Here is a 19,875-nt window from a genome sequence, read left to right as displayed (position 1 = left end):
ACACCCCGTACCTCTCCTTCGATGTTGGAGATGGGTTGCCCGACAACGAGGAGATCCGGCAGTGGTGCGGAGTGGTTTGGGTCGAAGAGAGGTGCGCCAAACATGGAGTCCCAGTTGGTGAGGGAGAGCTTTCTCATGAGATAAGAGTATATCCTCTGTACAATGCATTGATGGTACATCGAGCACAAGATTCAGAGGACCTCAAGGAGGATGGTAAGAGACCAGGATGAGTGTGTCTGAGCACATGCACATGAGGCTGGGGGGAGATTAGTACTGAAGGCATCTCAGGATGTGTGTTGCAGTGATCATTCTGAGGCCTCTGAGCCCGAGTGGGCATGAGGAGACATCCTGTAGTGGACTTCAGGCTTTACGCCCTGTAGGTTGCAGGATGGGATCTGACCTTGGGAAACCGTTTGAAAGAGGGCATACAGGTGATTTACTTTAGTTCTCTCACATCCTGTACCTTCTCTCCAATTAGAATCGGCTCTTCCTCCTTCCCCTCTCCCACCAAAGGAACTGGGTGGAAATGGAGAGTCCAGAGGAGGTCCCAAGCCTGTGGCTGAGCCTGTAGGTGATGGGCCACCTGCAGCAATGGATCCAGTGTCCTACAGCATTATTAGTGAAGACGGATCCCAGGACATTGCACTGCCGCGTGTGCAGCCTCACTGGAACACAATTTAGGTCTTGGAAAGGTGGGCCCAGTGACTCCTTATAGTGAGCCAGCAGCTCTGATCCCCCACACAGAGCACCTGCTGGGCTCGGAAGTCTCTGTAGACACAGAGTTTTCTGGCTTATCTATGACTTCATTGTACTTTCACATGTAGTTTATAAGCTTTATCATTTATTATTATATTTCAATAAAGTTTGTTTTTTTATTGTGAATGGTATGGTCCCTGGGCATGAGCAGAATACTGGCAATGCCTTAAAGTCATCATTCAGTATGTTTGAGGAACATTTCAGGGCCCCTTAGATTCTTCTCGTTGAAGAACTCTTCCCCACCCTCTCTCTCCCAGTCCCTGAAACCAGGAATCTGTCTTGATTCCCTGTCTCCTGACCTATTCTTCATACCTCCCACCTTTGGTAACACAGAATGGATAATTGTGGTGTCACACACAGCAGTTCGGTTGAACTGAGAGATTTGGGGTTTGCCTTTTTATTTTTGTTATATACGTCCAATGCAAAGACCTAGATGGAGCAGGAATATGTAAATGTCAAATATTTTCTAATGAAACGTATTATGTTATCAGCACACCAATATCCCAGCACGACACTAGAGCCAGACGCACAAAGCTGGCTCATACAGGACCCAGTCAAAATCAAAAGAGAGTCAATGAGACGGCAATGTGAACCTGGAGTTATCCTGACAACCCATGGGCTGTACCCCAGCTTCCTCTATCTCTGCAAACTCAAGACAGAGATAGGGTCCCAGGTAGATGAAAATGACAGGGCACAATTGGCTACAGAGAAGCGCATGGAGTCTAAATACCAACAGGCAAACCTGAACCTAGGGATCTTAGCCATATATCAATTCAGAACACTAAATTCTCCTGAGCATTCTTTCTTCAACACCTGAAACACTTGATACCCATATGCTATACACAATGCCTGCATTCCATTTTTTCTTTATGAACAGGTTATCCTTTCTCATAATGGTAACATGTACTTCCCAAGTGAGTTTTTGTCACATATGAGCAGAAAGCTATGTAAACCAATGATACTCAGGTAGGCAACACTGTCTAACATAGGACTATGTGGTTTCAAGAAAAGTCTTCAGTTACGATGTCATTGCTTAATATACAAGTAAAATCTGGAGAGAGTACATGACTTAAGGCTTTTTTTCTTATGATAGCTTCAAATTTTCTGTTCATGGCTCCCCTCCCTCCCAACACATATCATATGTCACCTGAGCTATGGTTAGTGCTCATGTATCAACATGGAGGAACCATTTCCAGAGTTTACTTATTAATAATAACTCCCCTAACAGTCACCTATGTAGATCAGTGACGCAGTACCTTACACCATTGTTTCCTCCAGCTAAGACTGAACAATATTAGATCTGTATTTTGAGTTCTCAGATCATGTCTATGAGTACTGGAATTCATTTGATTCATCATCCCAATGTAGAGTAATATTTATTAATCTCTGATCACGTACACATGCACATGTGCATAGATAGTTACATGTACAAATTGTGAGTCCTAAGCTAATTTTGTTATCGTGAATGAACATAAAGTGTTGCCAAGCACGAGAAAATACTCTACATCATTAATCATCAGGGAGATGTAGATCAAAACCACAATGAGATATCATCTCACACCATGGAGTGTAGTCCACATCTAAAAGAACAAAAGCAACCAGTGCTGGTGAGGATGTGGCGAGAATGGGACCCCCTTCACTGCTGGTGGGAATGCCTACTGGTTCAGCCCTTTTGGAAAACAGCATGGACGATTCTCAAAAAATTAGAAAGTGAGCTCCCATTTGACCCAGCACTACAACTCCTGGGCATATATCCCAGAGCGGCAAAAAAGTATAATTCAAGTGCCATCTGCTCTTGTTTGTTCATTGCAGCACTGTTTACAATAGGCAGAATCTGGAAAAAACCTGAGTGCCCAAGAACAGATGACTCATTAAGGAAACTTTGCGACATCTACACAATGAAGTAGTATGTATCTGTTAGAAAATATGAAGTCATGAAATTTACATACAAGTGATACTACATCCAGCTCCCGGACAAGACCAGTGCAGTCTCCTGCCCCTGCGCCTGGCTGTTCCTCGCCAGGGTCCCTTGGAGGGGAGTGGGTTGAGCTTTCCTCCCTGCCCCGACCAGGGTTCTGGCAGCGGAAGACCTCCAGGACCAGCCACCACCATGCCGAGACCACTTTCCACACACATGAAGGTACTGGCAGAGGGACAAAGCCACTCGGGTTCCGGGGCCGAGATCTCCAAGCCTACTCGGATTGGAGTTGAGCATCCTCCACCCAGATCCTCCAAATTCCAGTAGGCGGGGGTCACACCCACCACCTGGCCCCCTGGCGCCATGTAATCCCATCAGCGGCCAAGACTCAGAGACTATAAAATCCAGCTCCTGGAACCGCGCGGTTGATATGACATCTTATCAGGACATCATTTTATGACATCTTATTATCTCATTTCTACTTTGGACAAACTTGCAGGCTATCGAATGTAGCCTGCTCACAGGGCAGAGTCTGGCAAACTACCCGTGGCGTACCAAATATGCCAAATACCAGTAACAATGATGGGTCTCATTCTCCTAAAGAGCCTTGAATATAATCTCAGGGCTAGGATGAAAGAGACATTACTGGGGCCTGCTCGAGGCAATCGACGAATAACAGGATGATGAATGAATGAATGATACTACATGGAATGTATCATGTTAAGCAAAATGAATCAGAAAGAGAGGGATAGTCATAGAATGATTGTATTTATCTGTGAAACATAAAGTAACAAAATACGAGACTAACATCCAAGAATAGCTGAGATAAGCAGCAGGAGGCTTACTCCATGGCTTAGAGGCCAGCCTCACGTGCTAGGGGAAAAGGCTGCTCAAAGAGAGAAAGGAGCACCAAATAAAGGTTATTTGGAGGATCCTCCCAGGTTGTGAGAAGCATGCTGAAAGTAGACTATAGACCGAACATGGTTGCCACTCAATGCCTCTTTTGCAAACCACACCACCGAAAGGGAGAGAGAGAACAGAAGGGCATGGCCTGCCACAGTGTCAGGGTGTGATGGGGGTGGGATGGAGATGGGTGGGATACTGAGACCCATGGTGGTGGAAAATGGGCACTGGTGGAGTGATGGGTATTTGATCATTGTATAATTGAAACGCAAGCACAAAAATTTTTAAGTCTACAACTGTACTTCATGATGTCTCATTAATAAAAAAAATTTGTAAGTCTACAACAATACCTCTTGGTGTTTCACTAATAAAAATTATAAATAAATAAATTAATTAAATAAAAAGTGTTGCCAAGAGGGAAAGTAAGGAGTTGAAGCTTATCCTCCTCACAATCTCAAATATTAAATGTGTTGAGGACAGAGAAGAAAATTGGTGAACAAAGATTTACAAGGATCTAAGACTTCTCTCTGGATGTGCCCTTCCATTAGTGAACTCCAGAAGATTAGTGAACTCAAACAAGATAAATAAAGGATAAACAAGATCGACATGAACAAATGCCCTGTGTCACTTCTAACAGGAAAATGTAAATAAAAACAATGAAGTGGTATGAAACAATGTTTTGTGCCAGTGACACTGGACTCTGGTGGAGGCTGTGGTGCAGAAAGTATTATGTATGAAATTACAAAAGAAATGGTTTTGTTAATTACGGTTCTTAAACTGTTTATAAAAAGAAGATATTGGCTGGTCGGAGCAATATCACAGTGGGTAGGGTGTTTGCCTTGCATGTCGCTGACCCAGGTTCAGTCCCCACATCCCATATGGCATCCCATATGGTCCCCCAAGAACTTTTATGATTAATTCCTGAGCACAGAGTCAGGAGTAATCCCTGAGCATTGCTGGGTCTGACCAAAAAGGCAAATATATATATATATATATATATATATATATATATATACATATATATATATACACACACATATATGCAATAAATGGGTAATTTCCATCCACAAACTACAAATAACAAAATAATTAACTCTAAGAGAAACAAAATAGCCAGAGTTTAGGAAAACTTGCCATGCATGCTTCAGACACAGAGCCCTGCCAGGACTTACCCATTCCAGTAGACAGAGCCAGAAATAAGCTGGGAGCATTGCTCGGTGTGACAATACCAAAAAAAAAATGACACAGAGAACGGAACAATAGAATCAACAGTGCACACTGCATAAGTGTAGATGAGTACTACAGAACTTATTTATTAGTGAAAGTTACATAGCCATGATTTATACGCAGGCAATTTGGACTTTACCAAAACTGCACTGTTGCTGTGCAAAGAAAGAAAGATAAAATTTTGGGGTGTTGTCTTATATACCTCTATGTGTGAGTATGTCTGCATACGTATTTGTTATAGTAAATTTGTTATAGCAAAAATATTGTGTGAGAATATATCATTAATTTTAGGCCCCAAACTATTCAAAAGTCTTCTTTCATAAGACAATGAGGAATGGGGATTTCCAGAATTGTGGAGGTTGTGATCTGAACTAGTACATCAGCCTTGGGTCTACATATAGAGGACAACATAAGAGATTGAGGAAATACAGAGGGCTGGAGCAATAGCATAGCAGTAGGGTGTTTGCCCTGCGTGCATAAGGCCCGATCGAGCTGGGTTCTATTCCTCTGCCCTTCTCAGTGAGCCTGGCAAGCTACCAAGAGTATCTCAACCACATGGAAAAGCCTGGAAAGCTACCCGTGATGTATTCAATATGCCAAACACAGTACCAACGAGTCTCACAATGTAGATGTTACTGGGCCTGCTCGAGCAAATCGATGAACAACGGGAGGACAGTGCTACAGTGCTACCAATAAAACTAGCACACATCATTAAGATCAAATATAACTAGAGTTTGCATTGATGTGGGGGAAAAGTGACACTCATTCATTGTGAGTGGTTCAGCTTTTCCATAAATCTAAATGAAAACACCAAAGAAAAACTAAGAATTGAGTTCCTACATAATCCTTCAATTCTGCTTCTTGACACCGATCATCCCAAGTGCCCAAAGTCTCTATTCAGAAAAGATTTTGTCTTCCTGTGTTTATTACAGCACAAGTCACAATAGCTAAATTATGAAGTATTTGTCTCTACATATCTACAGATATATATGTAGAGTTGGTACATTATACATTAGAAACTATTGTTAGCAAGTTTGTAACTCATATAATAAAAATAGATTTCTTTTAAGGGTAAAAATAAAGCTTCTATATACAGTTCTTTATATACTTTTTAGGGGAAATAGAAGATAAAATATTATTTACATTCTCAAGGGAACATGCAATAAATTTTCCAGATTGACTGGATACATTATTATTTCATTTTTTTTCCTATTTTACTCATACATAGGTAGCCCTAGGAGAAGATGCCATGCATATAGACATGGGAACTGAAAGAGGGTCACATGTTTCTCCAAGGTATCATCATTGCTAAGGATATCATACAGCTAAACTCAGCTCTGTGTGCTCACACCAGAGGTCTTGGCTGCTGCCAAGTATTACAAGGTATAAGGTTGTTGTGTGTGAACATGACACGCAGGTACAGGTAAGCATCCCGGTGTAGAGACACCCATGGAGATTAATCTGATGAGGAGAAAGCTCAAGTATAAGGACTCCAGAAAGTGACCTCATGTCCCTGTGTGGAATCAAATAACAGCACGAGACCTTGGAATTTTAGTAGCCATATTTTAGAAACACCCTTATACCTGGATCTTATACCTGGAGATGCACTTCAAGAAAAATATGCAATCCTTTTCCAGATCTTCAGGAAAGCCACAGAAAGAGCAAATTCATTTTAGAAACTGGGTGAGGAAACGTTTCAGGAGACTCTGGTGACATTTATAGAAGAAGAAAAAGGTGTTGTAGAATGCCACAGGAAAGTTTGTCCAGTCAGGGGCAAAATTAAGTCATCAACTCATGATCAAGTTAGCAGCTTGCTATGTGATTGTAAACAGGTGTGTACATGTTTCCATGGGTATTGGAATGTGTTTGATGGGGGAATCCTGAGAGAGTTATTTGGGCTTTCTTTTTTTCTCTATATACAGAGTTAGAAAGTTGTCAATCATTTTCTAGGTTTACAAATAAATATAGATATTGGTTTCATTGACTCACTGTATTATTTTCATTTCTAGAAAGTCTGTGGGATTCTATATGTCTACCAGTCCTATCCCTTCTGACTTTCATACAGAGATCTAATTTTGGTTTATTGTCTGTTTACTATCAGAGGTATTGTTTAAGATCTGAACCTACCTTCTGTTTAGGTTATCTATCTAATCACCAAAGTGTGGTGTTAAAACTTCATATCAGTATCATCTTGGTGTAAATTTATATCTTTAGGCCTATTTTCATTTCTTAAAAAAATTGGATTTACTATTCTGTTTAGCATATATATTGACAAAGTTAAGTCCCTTAAACTTCTGCTTCCTTAACCAGCATCTAATATCCTATTCTCTCTAATATTGCTTTCTTCAGGGGGAATACTATGTGATCTATAAAGTATTCTCAAAATCCAAAGCAGAGAAAATTCAGTGAACCCCATGAACAAGCAGGGTGAGGATGTGAACAGAGATTTTTCCAAAGAAGACATATAGATTGTCTCAGGCATATGAAAAAATGTTAACCATGACTTAGGGTTAAGGAAATGCAAAGTGAAAATATTGAGATACAATCTCATAATCCATTTCCCTAACCCTGAATATGCAGAGTCGAGAAGGACATGGAAGGAGAGGCTGATAAAACACCAAGGCAGACATAGGCTGCCAAAACGCAGAAAAACAAAAATGATTGTCTGTACTTTTAATGCTTGTACGCTGGCATCTGCTGCATCCATTGAAGACCACCCATGGTTTGTATTCCACCTTCCTCACCCTGTACAAACTCAGGATTGAGGAAAGGCTCCAATGGGCAGGGTACTCATTCTCAACTAAGTCTTCCCTACTCTGTGTTGGTGCTAGGAAGGTCTTGTCAGGCCTTAAAGAATGTGCTCACAAGATAAGCCCTGATCACCTTAAAGCTAGTTGGTTTTATTACTTCCTAGTAATTTATTGCTATTTGTGTCCTTTTCTATCTACCTGCCTGCCTCAATGACACACTGTGAATTGGATTGGACTAAAGGGTTTCCATAGTGACACTGATGTCAGCGCAGACAAGAGGAGCCAGACTGGCACACTGCTGTCAGGAGTGTACTGATGATGCAAGGTTTCAGACTTCAAAGTCACAGGGGTATGGCAGGATAGAAGGAGTCAAAGGATGGAGAAATACTAAAGGGAGGCGGGTGGCAGGGCATGGTCAGACCCAACCCATAGACCACTATTGGTGTATTTGACAGTTAGTTCTAAACTGAGGACCCAGAAGAGCAAAAATGGACCATCCCACCCTGTGAGAGTTCAACTCAGCTAATTCTCTTAGAAAACAAACTTCTTGCAGGACTCTTGAGAGAGGCTGAGTCTTCATTCAAATTATCATGAGGTATTGCCAGAAATAATTAGGGACAGGAAGTCTCAGCTCTTCAATGACACTGGACATCGAATTTCTAGTGATTCTTGGTACCTTTTGTCTCATAGATTAGCTGATTGCATGTCAGCTTTATTCCTAGGACCAAAACTTTATTCTTTGGAAAAGAAGAATAGAGTGAGAATGAGGCTGTGGTGGGGGGAGGGGTTGAGAGAAAAAAGTTGAAACCACTGAGATAGTTAGACTTAGACACAGGAAGATATAGTATCAGATAGGAAGTAGATGATTTAAAAATAAAACAAAAAAACAAAAAACTACATTTAAAAAGTAGAGAGGTTCTGGAGCAATACACAGCAGGTAGGGCGTTTGCCATGCAGGTGTCAAGCCAAGTTCAATTCCCAGCATCCTATATGGTCTCCCTGCACCACCAGGAGGAATTCCTGAGTGCAGAGCCAGGAGTAACCCCTGAATATTGCTGGGTGTGACCCAAAGCAAACATAATAATAATCATAACAATAATAATAAAATAAATTTAATAAAGAGTAGAGACAGAGGGACAAAGACATATCATCGTAGGCAATGTGCTTTCCTTGCACATACTTAACACCATTCACAAAAGTAACTCAAAGTGGATTAATTATATATAGATTATACAAGAATCTACTCGGTAATATGAAGAAAACACACCAGGACATTGACTACCGAGGTGTCCGCAATGAGAGGAGCACAGTGGCATGCCTACACAACAAAAAGAGAAATAAACCAGAGGAACTACTTCAAATTAAAGTGTCTTCTTCATTGCAAAAGAAACTCCAACTATAATAAAAAAGAGATCCGACTGACGAGGAGAAAAACTTTGCACACAATTCATCTGATTAAGGTCTTCTAAGCAAGTCTATAGGGCACTCACAAAATTCAAAGCAGAGAAAATTCAATGACCCCCATGAACAAGCAGGGTGAGGATGTGAACAGAGATTTTTCCAAAGAAGACATATGGATGGTCATTAGGCATATGAAAAAATGTTACTCATCCCCTAGGATTAAGGAGATGCAAACTAAAAATATTGAGATACCATCTCACTATAGTGAAATAGCACATATCACAAAGTCTGGAAACACCGTTGTTGGTGGGGCTGTGGTTCAACAGAAACCTTCATCCACTTTACTCCTGTTGCTTGTGACCACAACTATGTGTAATTGTTACCCCCACCCCTCATGCTTTGGGAATTAACTAGACTGTAAGAGTGGGTTGGAGGATCAGTATCCAGATTCCAGAGTCAGAAGGAGGATGTAGGGGGATTGAGAAGGAGAATGAAGTAGCATGAAGAGGGAGATACTGAGGAGAGACAGGAATGAATGGAGAGAGGACTGGAATAAACTCCAACTAAGACCAACAAGCCTAGCCTTTGTTTCCTTCATTTGTCTGCCCATCGCCATCAACCACCCTGGCATGGGGGAACCAGAGTGGGACTACTGAACACTGGAGGCAGGGGAGATAGACCTCCGTAGCTGCTGTATTTTTTTTTTTACTTTACACATCTGGCATCCCTGTGCACGCCTGAATCTCCACTGGTGCACAACTAAAGGTAAGAGTAGTGTTTCATACACCCAACTCTAGAAAGTAAGTGGCAGAACAGGATTTTGTGGTGTGGTGAATTAGAATATTAGCTGTACTCCTCCAATAAGAAGGACAAAAACAGAGTTGTGTGAAGTCCTTTAAAAACTATGTAGCTGTAAGGAAAGATGAAGTCATGAAATTTATATACAAGTGGTACTACATGGAAAGTATCATGCTAAGCGAAATGAGTCAGAGAGGGACAGATATAGAAAGATTACATTCATCTGGGGAACATAAAGTAACAAAATAGGAGACTAACACCAAAGAATAGCGGAGATAAGTACCAGGAGGTTCACTCCATGGCTGGAGGCCATGCTAGGGGGAAAGGCAGCTCAGATAAGCTAAGGGAGCAACAAATAAAGGGTGTTGGGAGGATCCTCCCAGGATGGGAGATGCATGCTGAAAATAGACTATAGACTGAACATGGTTGGCACTCAATGCCTCTTTTGTAAACCACAGCATCCAAAAGAAGAGAGAGAAAAAAGGGAATACCCTGCCACAGACGCAGGATGGGATGGGGAAGGTGGAGGTCGGGGCTGGGAGGGATTCTGGGATCTCTGGTGGTGGAGAATGGGCACTGGTGGAGGGATGGGTACTTGATCATTGTATAACTGAAACCCAAGCCCCCAAATATTTAAGTCTACATCTATATCTCTGGTGTTTCACTAACAAAAATTTAAAAATAATCCCTCGTGCCATATTGATCATGGCCATATTTTTTAAATTGAATTGACTAAGTATTTTGGAAAGAGAATTGGACACCGTGTTTCTCGGGACGTACTCTGGTCCTGCCTACAATCTCTTTATAAATTTCATCCTTGGTTTCCAGATAAGGGTACTTTGGAGCCTGAGGTTTGGGAAAGGCTTTGCAAGGTACTTCTGAGGAGGAAGATATTAGATATACTATGGGAAGCCTTCCTCAGGAGTTAAACAGAGGTGATGTGAAGATTAAGGATGATTATGGCTCATCCCATACCCAAGCCTACAAAGAGGCCTGATGCTCAATGCTTGGCTACTCCTGTACCCAAGCCCCGAAAGCAGCTCAAGCTGTTTGCAGTGGAAGCACGTTCTCGAAGCAAAAGTTTCTCTGCCACTGATGAATTAACATTCCCTCCTGATGTCAAGCCAGAGAGACCCTCACCTCCTCTGTATGACCCACTTGCAGTGCGTCAGAGGAAAGTGATGGGCATTATGAGCCAGCTACCACTTCCTCAGATTCTGAGTCTGAGAACGACTTGGTACAGAAGGCTTCTCACAGGAGCTGCAGCGCCTCAGGTAAGCGGCCTCCAGCCCACTCGGGACATGCTCCTGATCGAAGCTTAGAGCTGAAACCTCTTGACCGTAAGTGGTCAATGCTACCAAAACCCCATGAGCTCCGGCTCTTTTTTCCCATCCAGCTGGAGGAGAATCAGTCACTGTCTTAATGAAGGGTTAAGAATGGATTCACTCATTAATTTCAAAAAGGCCTTTGCCTCGTACAGACCTACATCTCTGTACTGAAGGGAGTATCTAACAGGCTGGAGAAAAATGGCTCATTGGGTACCTCAAGATTTTTACATGGTTGCTAAGATGTGCTTAAGGCCTTCTCAGTACATGCAGTGGAGGATGTGGTTCAGTGATGAGGGCAAGGCAAAACTTCAGAGCTTAGGCCATGTGGACGGAAATTTTCAGGGATTAAATTGATTTATGAGATGTTAAGAGGTGAAGGGAAATGGCAGGACCGTAAAAAGCAGGTCACCTTGCCTCCAGCTGTTTTTGCTCATGTCTGTGATGCCGCCCTGTGGGCCTGGGAGAGGATTGATGCAGATGCTGAATTCAAGTAAAGGCACACAAAGATTGTTCAGGGTGCCACAGAACCTTATGGAAACTTCATAGGAAGGTTGATGGAAGCCATGAAAAGGCATGAGAAGGGTAAGGAAACTCAGGAGCTTTTCTCCAAACAACAATTAGCTTTGAAAATGCTAATGAGGACTCTCAGACAATTCTGTGCCCCATTAAGGAGAAAGAGGACATAATGGGGTACTTGAAGGCATGTGGGAATGTTGGTTCTATCAAACATCAGGAACGAATTAAAGCTGTTGAGACCTATGCCAAGCAGAAGCAAGAACAGGGCAAATGTTTTAATTGTGGAACATCAGGCCATTTCCATAAGGACTGCAGGGCACCTCAAATGTGCCTCTGTGAGAACACCCCCCTGAACCTTGTCCACGATGCCCTAAAGAAAACCACAGTGTCAGAGATTGTCGCTTTAATTTTGACACAGCTGGTGACCCCGATTCGGGAAACTTGCAGTGGCGCAGTCCCAGGCCCTGAAAAATCAAGGGATGATTCCAGTTGCAGCCCTTCTCCCGTATATGGAGCTTCAGAGCCCCAATGAGTACATTCACTGCAACCAGCCACAGCAGGGAGCTCCACCTTGGATATTCCCTGCTCTGATACAGTCACCACTTCTCCCACCCAGAGTCCCTGCAGATTAAATTCTGGTGCAATGGGATGAGATTTGAAACCCCAGGTAGAAAGGGAGTTTGCTCAAGTGAATCTTACAAGCAGCACATCAGGTTTTCATGGTTGTCTGGAAGACTCCCTGACAGTGAAGCGAAAGGCTTCTCCGATTCCTGACTCGGTTCCTCATGGAGTGTGTGCACCTAGAGGCTCACTGACAAGTGGTTGAGTTCAGGGAACAAGGAGCCATCCCACCTATGGGATATGCAGAGCTGAGTTTTGCACCTAATGTACATCAGGTTTTGAGCCAGGACAAAAGTGAGGAAGTTTGGACCCAAAGAGTTGTGTCTATTAGTGAATTTGCATTGACAAACCGAGCAGAACTTTGTGTAAAAGGGCTCAGCTACCCTGAGAGTCGACAGTCAGGTCCGAGGTGGAGAGAGCCTTCTCTAGTTTCTAGTCTTGATTCCCTAGAACATCTGCCAGGAACTCAATCTGGACAACCAACTCTCAGTCTTTTTTATCAGAACCTATGGCGATGTGCAAGATCCTCCGTGAGCTGTATTGCGGATTCACTACCAGGATCTCACCATTCTGCAAAGAAGTGATCGTTGATGTCAAGAGAGGGGTTTGGCAGGGTGATACCATTTCACCGAAACTCTTCAGTGCCACCCTCGAGAACATCATGCGACGACTGGAATGGGAAGGAATGGCAGTGAAGATAGATGTTTGGCAATTACACCACCTCCGCTTTGCTGATGACATTGTTTTAATAACACCAAACATCAGCCAAGCTGCACAAATGCTGGCCGACTTGGACCGTGAGTGTGGAAAGGTAGGACTACAGCTGAATCTTACGAAGACAGTGTTTATGAGAAAAAGCCTCGTTCCTGATGCCCTATTCGCTCTCAACGGAACGACCATCTCCGAATGCAACAGCTATATGTACCTAGGTCGAGAAGTCAACATGACAAATGACCTGGCACCCGAGCTGCGCAGGAGGAGAGCGGCTTGGAACGCCTTCAAGAACGTCAAAGAAATAGCTAAGAGGACAAAGAACCTCCGGTTCCGGGCACATCTCTTTGATTCCACTGTTCTTCCAGCATTAACATATGCTTCAAAGAAAAAAATCCGGAGTTCCGACATCCATAGACGACCAAGAATCAGGGACGCTGTCTCATTTGCCAAGGTGTCAAAAATCAGATGGGCAGGTCACGTAATGAGATTTAAAGAGGACCACTGGACTAGAGCTGTTACTGACTGGATTCCATGAGATGTCAAAAGACCGTGTGGCCGCCCACGTACCAGATGGTCAGACTTCTTCGTGAAGATCATGAACTATCAGTTTGAGGCTTTTCATGTTCCCAGAGCGAACAGATGCCATTGTGCTACACTAGCACGCGACAGGGACAAATGGAGACGTTACTGGCGCCCGCTCGAGCAAATAAACGACTAACGGGAAGTTAAGTGATTTAAGTGATAAGTGATGGCGACGTGCCAGTTCCAAAGAAGGTTATTCAAAGACTTGGGCTGGTACAGTTTTATTTTGGGGAAGTGAACTTCTACTTCATGAAAAGTAGTTTCTTCACTTGCCCATGTGCCAGTGCCTGCTAATATCATCTCAGACTCAGTTTATGTTGTTGGTCTCTTCTCTAGTATTGTAACTGCGTCTCTAACTGCCCTGAATTCTATAGTGCAACAATTGCTTCAGCAGCAACAGGATCTTTTAAAAAGTGGTCTGAAATTGTTTTTATTACTCATATCAGATTTCACTCTGGTCTTCCTGGACCTATGACTTGTGCAGTTTTAAAAACAAACAAACAAACAAACAAACAAGCAAAAAAGAGGTATACCCTCAGTTTGCCACCTTGCACTTGACATTGTTCTCTTTACAGTTTTTGAATCTACCTCAAGGGGAGTCATATACAGCAGCTCAAAAGCATTTTCAAGAATATGTACAGACTTAGAAGACTGCATAGCAGGGAGACATCTCATTCCAGGAAAAGTCTGTTTTTCTTTCAACAGATAACCCCACCAAAAAATTTTAGGTCCCAATGCATATTATCAGGAGCTGATTTCATCTGCCTGCTTAAACTTTCAGACAACTGCAGTCTTACAACCCTCCAAATTCTAGCCTCAAGCCACCGCCAAGCTGATTTCAGCTGGAAGTCACAAGGAAATCAGAGAAGGAGACAGCATCAGAGAGCCTGCAGCAAAGGCCTCTAGCTCCTTCAAAGTATCATGAGATCACATGAAGAGCGTTCCTTATACCCTTCTCTTACAGGTTGTGGACTGGCAACTCCAGAACCCCATATTTTGGATGAACAATTCCTTCCTTTTACCCTCTCCTTGGAACTCACAAGTGCTTCAGCTCCCTAAGGAGGAAGAAATGACTTAATAGGAACACCTTTTAATTTCACTCTGGGATAGCTGTTTGTGTCAGAATTCCCCCCTATCTCTTTCTCTACCCCCAGGCAAGGAGATGTACCAAACCCTGATGGTTGAAGCATTTGATAACTTTAAAAAAGTTAGAGAGAGCACTTTATTAGGATTGTGGCTGAAACTGGGAGATGGAGGTCTCAAAACCTTGAGATCCATAGTCTCTCACGATAACAACATAAGATCCTATCAGAATGATCCTGCAAAGCAAGTGTTGGAATATCCAGGAAACAATAATCAAAACATACGTGGGCACTAATCTATTGGAATCAGGTCTTCTAGGTATCATCTTGCACATAAAAATCTAAAGTTTTCTTGTATTTAAAAGAATAAGATCCACGTTTCATGTGTAAAACATGTTTTGGAGGACAGATGAGGAAATACTCTGTTTATTTCCAAAACCACACATACAGAAGGGTTTCTGCTTCAGGGCTTTATCCGGACATTCATAATTTCATCTGAATGTAATTGAATAAGCTATGGCATCGCAAGGAAGAGAGGTTGGAGTGGCACAATTAAGTGAGGGATATATGGCTTCTATGGGATCTCAGCAAAGGGATGAAGAGGGCCTCGATTAAATCCAGGTTTGTGTCCTCAGGCCTGTTGTCCTGAATTCTCCATGCTCTCCACAGGATTGTGGGTTGGCTACGCAGTGTCTCTGTGTGTGACCAGGAGTCAGGGGCAGAGCGTGAGCACTCCCAGCATGAAGGGGCCATGAAGAGGTCATTATGTGCAGGAAGTGCAGGGAGAAGTAGCAGGAAGTGACATCACTGCCATGAGCTAGCAAAATAGAATTTGGAACCCTGGTCAAAAGGCACTCACGTTTTAGAAACGGCAGTTTGCTTGTTTCACGTACTGGTGAAGGATCTGTCCACAACAGTGATGTTATGCTGCTGGCATCGATCCCCAGACTGTGGCCGAAAAAGCCATAAGGGGAACATCGTGAAGAGATTTAGAGAGTGGGTGAGGACCCACCACAGACCTGTTCAACCTCTGTCCCAGAGGTCATCAAGGGTAAGGCAGCACAGGCAGGGCAAGGCAGTCCAGGGCACACCACGGAGGCCCAAGAAGCACTCACAAACCCCTCCCCACATGTGTGTGTCCATGTGTGTCTCTGTGGTTTCTTGAGTGTGTATGTACGTGTGTGTCTGCTTTGGTGAGTATGTATGTGCGTGTGTCTGTTTAAGTGTGTGAGGAAATGGCTACCCTGAGAGTAGGTTGGGTCAAAGTCACACTCAGAGCCAGTCTTACTTCCTGGGTTAATGAATATTGGATAGAGTCCTTTAATCAAAATTGATCTTCACTTCAAAGTGTATTTTATGTGTCCCTGAAGGACCCATGTACTGGTCTGCAGGAGTCTGAGGCCCAATCAAGGGGACTGAGCAGTGGTGATGAAAGTGTATAGTGCTCAGCGTACGGCCTAAAGAATCCTCAGGGGAACACAGTGAAAATACATGGGAAGAGACTTGGGTGAGGACTCATTACAAGATCTGCCCGATATCTGCTCTAGAGAACATCTAGATTAACGCAAGGCAGCACAGAGAGGACTGGCAAGTCCACAAGAAAACACCGATGCCGAAGTGGCACTCTGACCTCTCCAAAATTGTGTGTGTTTGTGGGACTTGTGTAAAGCTTATGTGTGTGCGAGAGAAATTGAGATTGGGGAGGACAATTTCATGTGAAGGAGCTACCCTGAGCTGTAGGGTGGGAAAAAGTCACAAGCCAGAGACAGTTCTGTTAGTGGGTTGGGGATTAGTGGATGCTGTCCTTAAAACAACACTGTTCTTCACTTCAAAATCTAAATCACAGTCATTCCTGACTGTACCTTTACAAATCAGTAGGGGTCGTGGAGACAGTCTGGTGGACTGAGCAGCAATGACGACAGTGTACAGGGTGTGAATGCTCAAGTTCTGCTGTTCTGTCTCAGCGCTACAGAGAGTGAGAAGACGAGCTGATCACTGAGGATACCCAGTATCTGTCCTTCAATGTTGGAGATGTGTTTCCTGGCAACGAGGAGATCCGGCAGTGGAGCGGAATGGTTTGGGTCGATCAGAGGTGTGCGAAACGTGAAGTCCAAGTTGGCGGGGGAGAGCCTTCTCATGAGATAAGAAGATACCCCCTGTACAATGCATTGATGGTGCATCGGGCAAAAGATTCAGAGGATCACAAGGAGGACGGTGAGAGACCAGGATGGGTGTGTCTGAGCATATCCTCATGAGGCTGGGGAGAGGTCACAACCTGATGCATCCCAATATCTGTGTTCCTGTGATCAGTCTGAGGCCGCAGAATGGGCAGGACTCTGGAACATTGGCAGAAGGAGTGGGGTGGAGGAGACATTCTGTACTGGATTGTGGGCTTGACGTCCTGCAGGTTGTAGAATATGATCTGAGATTTGGAAAGCATTTGAAGGAGGGCAAACAGGTGATTTACTTCTGCTTTCTCATATTCTCTTCCTTCTCTCCAAGTAGAACCCGTTCTACCTCCTGCCCCTTTCCCACCAAAGTAATCTAGTGGAAATGAAGAAGCCAGAGGTCGTCCTGAGTCTGTTGCTTATGCACCACCTGCAGCAATGGATTTGGTGTCCTACAGCATCATCAGTGAAGACTAATCCCAGATCATGGGGTTGTTGCATGTGCAGCCTCACTGGAACACTGTTTAGGTCCTGGAAAGGTGGGCCCAGTGACACCTTACAGTGAGCCAGGAGCTCTGATCCACCAAGCAGAGCACCAGTGGGCTGGGCACTCCCTGCAGACACAGTGTGTTCTGGGTTATCTAGGGCCTCATTGTACTTTCAGATGTAGTTTATGAGTTTTATCATTTTATTTTTATATTTCAATAAAGTTTTTTGTTTATTGTGAATGGCATGGTCCCTGGGAATGAGCAGAATACTGGAAATGCTTTGAAATCATCACTCAATACGTTTGAAGATCATTTCTAGACCCCTTAGAATCTTCTCGTTGAAGAACTCTTCCCCACCCTCTCTCTCCCAGTCCCTAAAACCAGGAATCTGTTTTGATTCCCTTTCTCCTTACCTATTCTTCATACCTCCTTCTTTGGTAACACAGAATGGATAACTGTGGTGTCTCACACAGCAGTTAGGCTGAACTGAGAGATTTGTGAGTTGCTTTTTAAAAAATATATCCTAAATGAAAAGACATAATTGAAGCAGGTATACGTGAATGTGAATTTTTTTCTAATGAAACATATAATATTTACAGCACACCTATATTCGAGCATGACACTAGAGCCAGAGCACAAAGCTGTCTCATTAAGGGCCCAGTCAAAATCAAAAGAAAGTCAATTGAGAAGGCAATGTGAAACTGGAGTTATCCTGACAACCCATGGTTTGTATCCAATCTTCCTCACACTAGGTAAACTCCGGATTGAGAAAGGCGCCAATGGGCAGGGCACTCATTCTCAACTAAGTCTTCCCTACTCTCTGTTAGTGCTAGGAAAGTCTTATCAGGCCTTAAAGAATGTGCTTACAAGATGGGCCCTCATCACCTTAGAACTAGATAGTTTTATTAATTCCTAAAAATTTATTGCTATAGGGGTCCTTCCCAATCTTCTTGCCTACCTCAAAGACACACTGTAAATTGGATTGGTCTAAAAGGTTTTATAGTGACACTGATGTCAGCTCAGATAAGAGGAGCCAGACTTACATACTGCTCTCAGGAGTGTAATAATGATGCAAGGTTTCAGACTTCAAAGTCACAGGTGTATGGAAGGAAGGAAGGAGTCAAAGGATGGAGAGATACTAAAGGGAGGGGTGTGGCGGGGCATGGTCAGACCCAAGTCCAAAGACATCTATTGGTGTCTTTGACAGTTAGTTCTAAACTGAGATGCAGAAGAGCAAAAATGGACCATTGCACTCTGCGAGAGTTCAACTCAGCTAATTCTCTTACAAAACAAACTTCTTGCAGAACTCTTGAGGGAGGCTGCATCTTCATTCTAATTATCAGGAGGTATTGCCAGAAAAAATTGGGATAGGAAGTCTCAGCTCTTCAATGACGTGGGACATGGAATTTCTAGTGATTCTTGATAGCTTTTGTCTCATACATTAGCTGATTGCATGTCAACTTTATTCCTTGGAATAGAATAGTTAGAGAAAGAGAGGAAGAGAGAGACTGAGAGTGAGTGTGTGGGTGGTTGAGAGAAAAAAAGATGAAACTACTGAGATACTTATACATAGAGACAGGGAGATATAGCAACAGATGGGAAGATGATTGCATACAAATAAAACAAAAAATATATTTAAAGAGTAGAGAGGGGCTGGAGCAATAGCAAAGGGGGTAGGGAGTTTGCTTGCACTACTCAAGTCAGGGTCAATTCCCAGCATACAATATGGTCCCCCTGCACCGCCAGAAGGAATTCCTGAGGGCAGACCCAGGAGTAACCCCTGAGTATTGCTGGGTGTGATCCAAAGCAAACATAATAATAATGATAACAATAATAATAAAATAAATTAAAAGAAAGAATAGAGACAGAGTTAAAATACATTCTATTGTAGGTAAGGAATTTTCCTTGCATATACTTAACACCATTCACAAAAGAAAACTCAAAGTAGATTAACAATATATAGATTATACAAGAATCTACTTTGTAATATGAAGAAAACTTCCAAGGAGGGCTGACTACAAAGGTGTCCTCAATGAGAGTGCCACAGTGGCCTGACTACACAAAAAAATGAGAAATAAACCAGTGGAACTCCTTCAAATAAAAATGTCTTCTGCATTGAAAAAGAAACTCAAACCATAGTAAATAGATATCCAACTGAGGAGAAGAAAACCTTTGCACACAATTCATCAGATTAAGGGTTATAATCAAGATCTATAATCACTCACAAAATTCAAAGCAGAGAAAATTCAGTGACCCCATGAACCAGTAGGGTGAGGATGTGAACAAATATTTTTCCAAGGAAGACATATGGATGGTCATAGGGCATATGAAAAAATGTTAATCATCACTTAGGATTAAGGAAATGCTAATTGAAAATATTGAGATAACATCTCCCTATAGTGAAATAGCACATAACAAAAAGTCTGGAAACACCATTGTCTGTGGGGCTGTGGTTCAAAAGAAACCTTCATTAGCTTTTGGTAGGATTGGTTGAGCCTCTTCTGGAAAGATACAGAGATCTCACCGAAATAAATAAAAAGAAAATAAAAACTTAAAAAAGATAGAACCCATCTAGAATAAGAAAAGAGAAGAGGAGAAGAGGAGGATGGAGTATCATTAGTAG

The sequence above is a fragment of the Sorex fumeus genome, unplaced genomic scaffold (assembly GCF_029834395.1).
Source record: "Sorex fumeus unplaced genomic scaffold, SorFum_2.1 ptg000044l, whole genome shotgun sequence".
Classification (NCBI taxonomy): Eukaryota; Metazoa; Chordata; class Mammalia; order Eulipotyphla; family Soricidae; genus Sorex; species Sorex fumeus.
The sequence above is the reverse complement of the archived record's forward strand: the minus strand, read 5'-3'. Positions refer to the sequence as shown.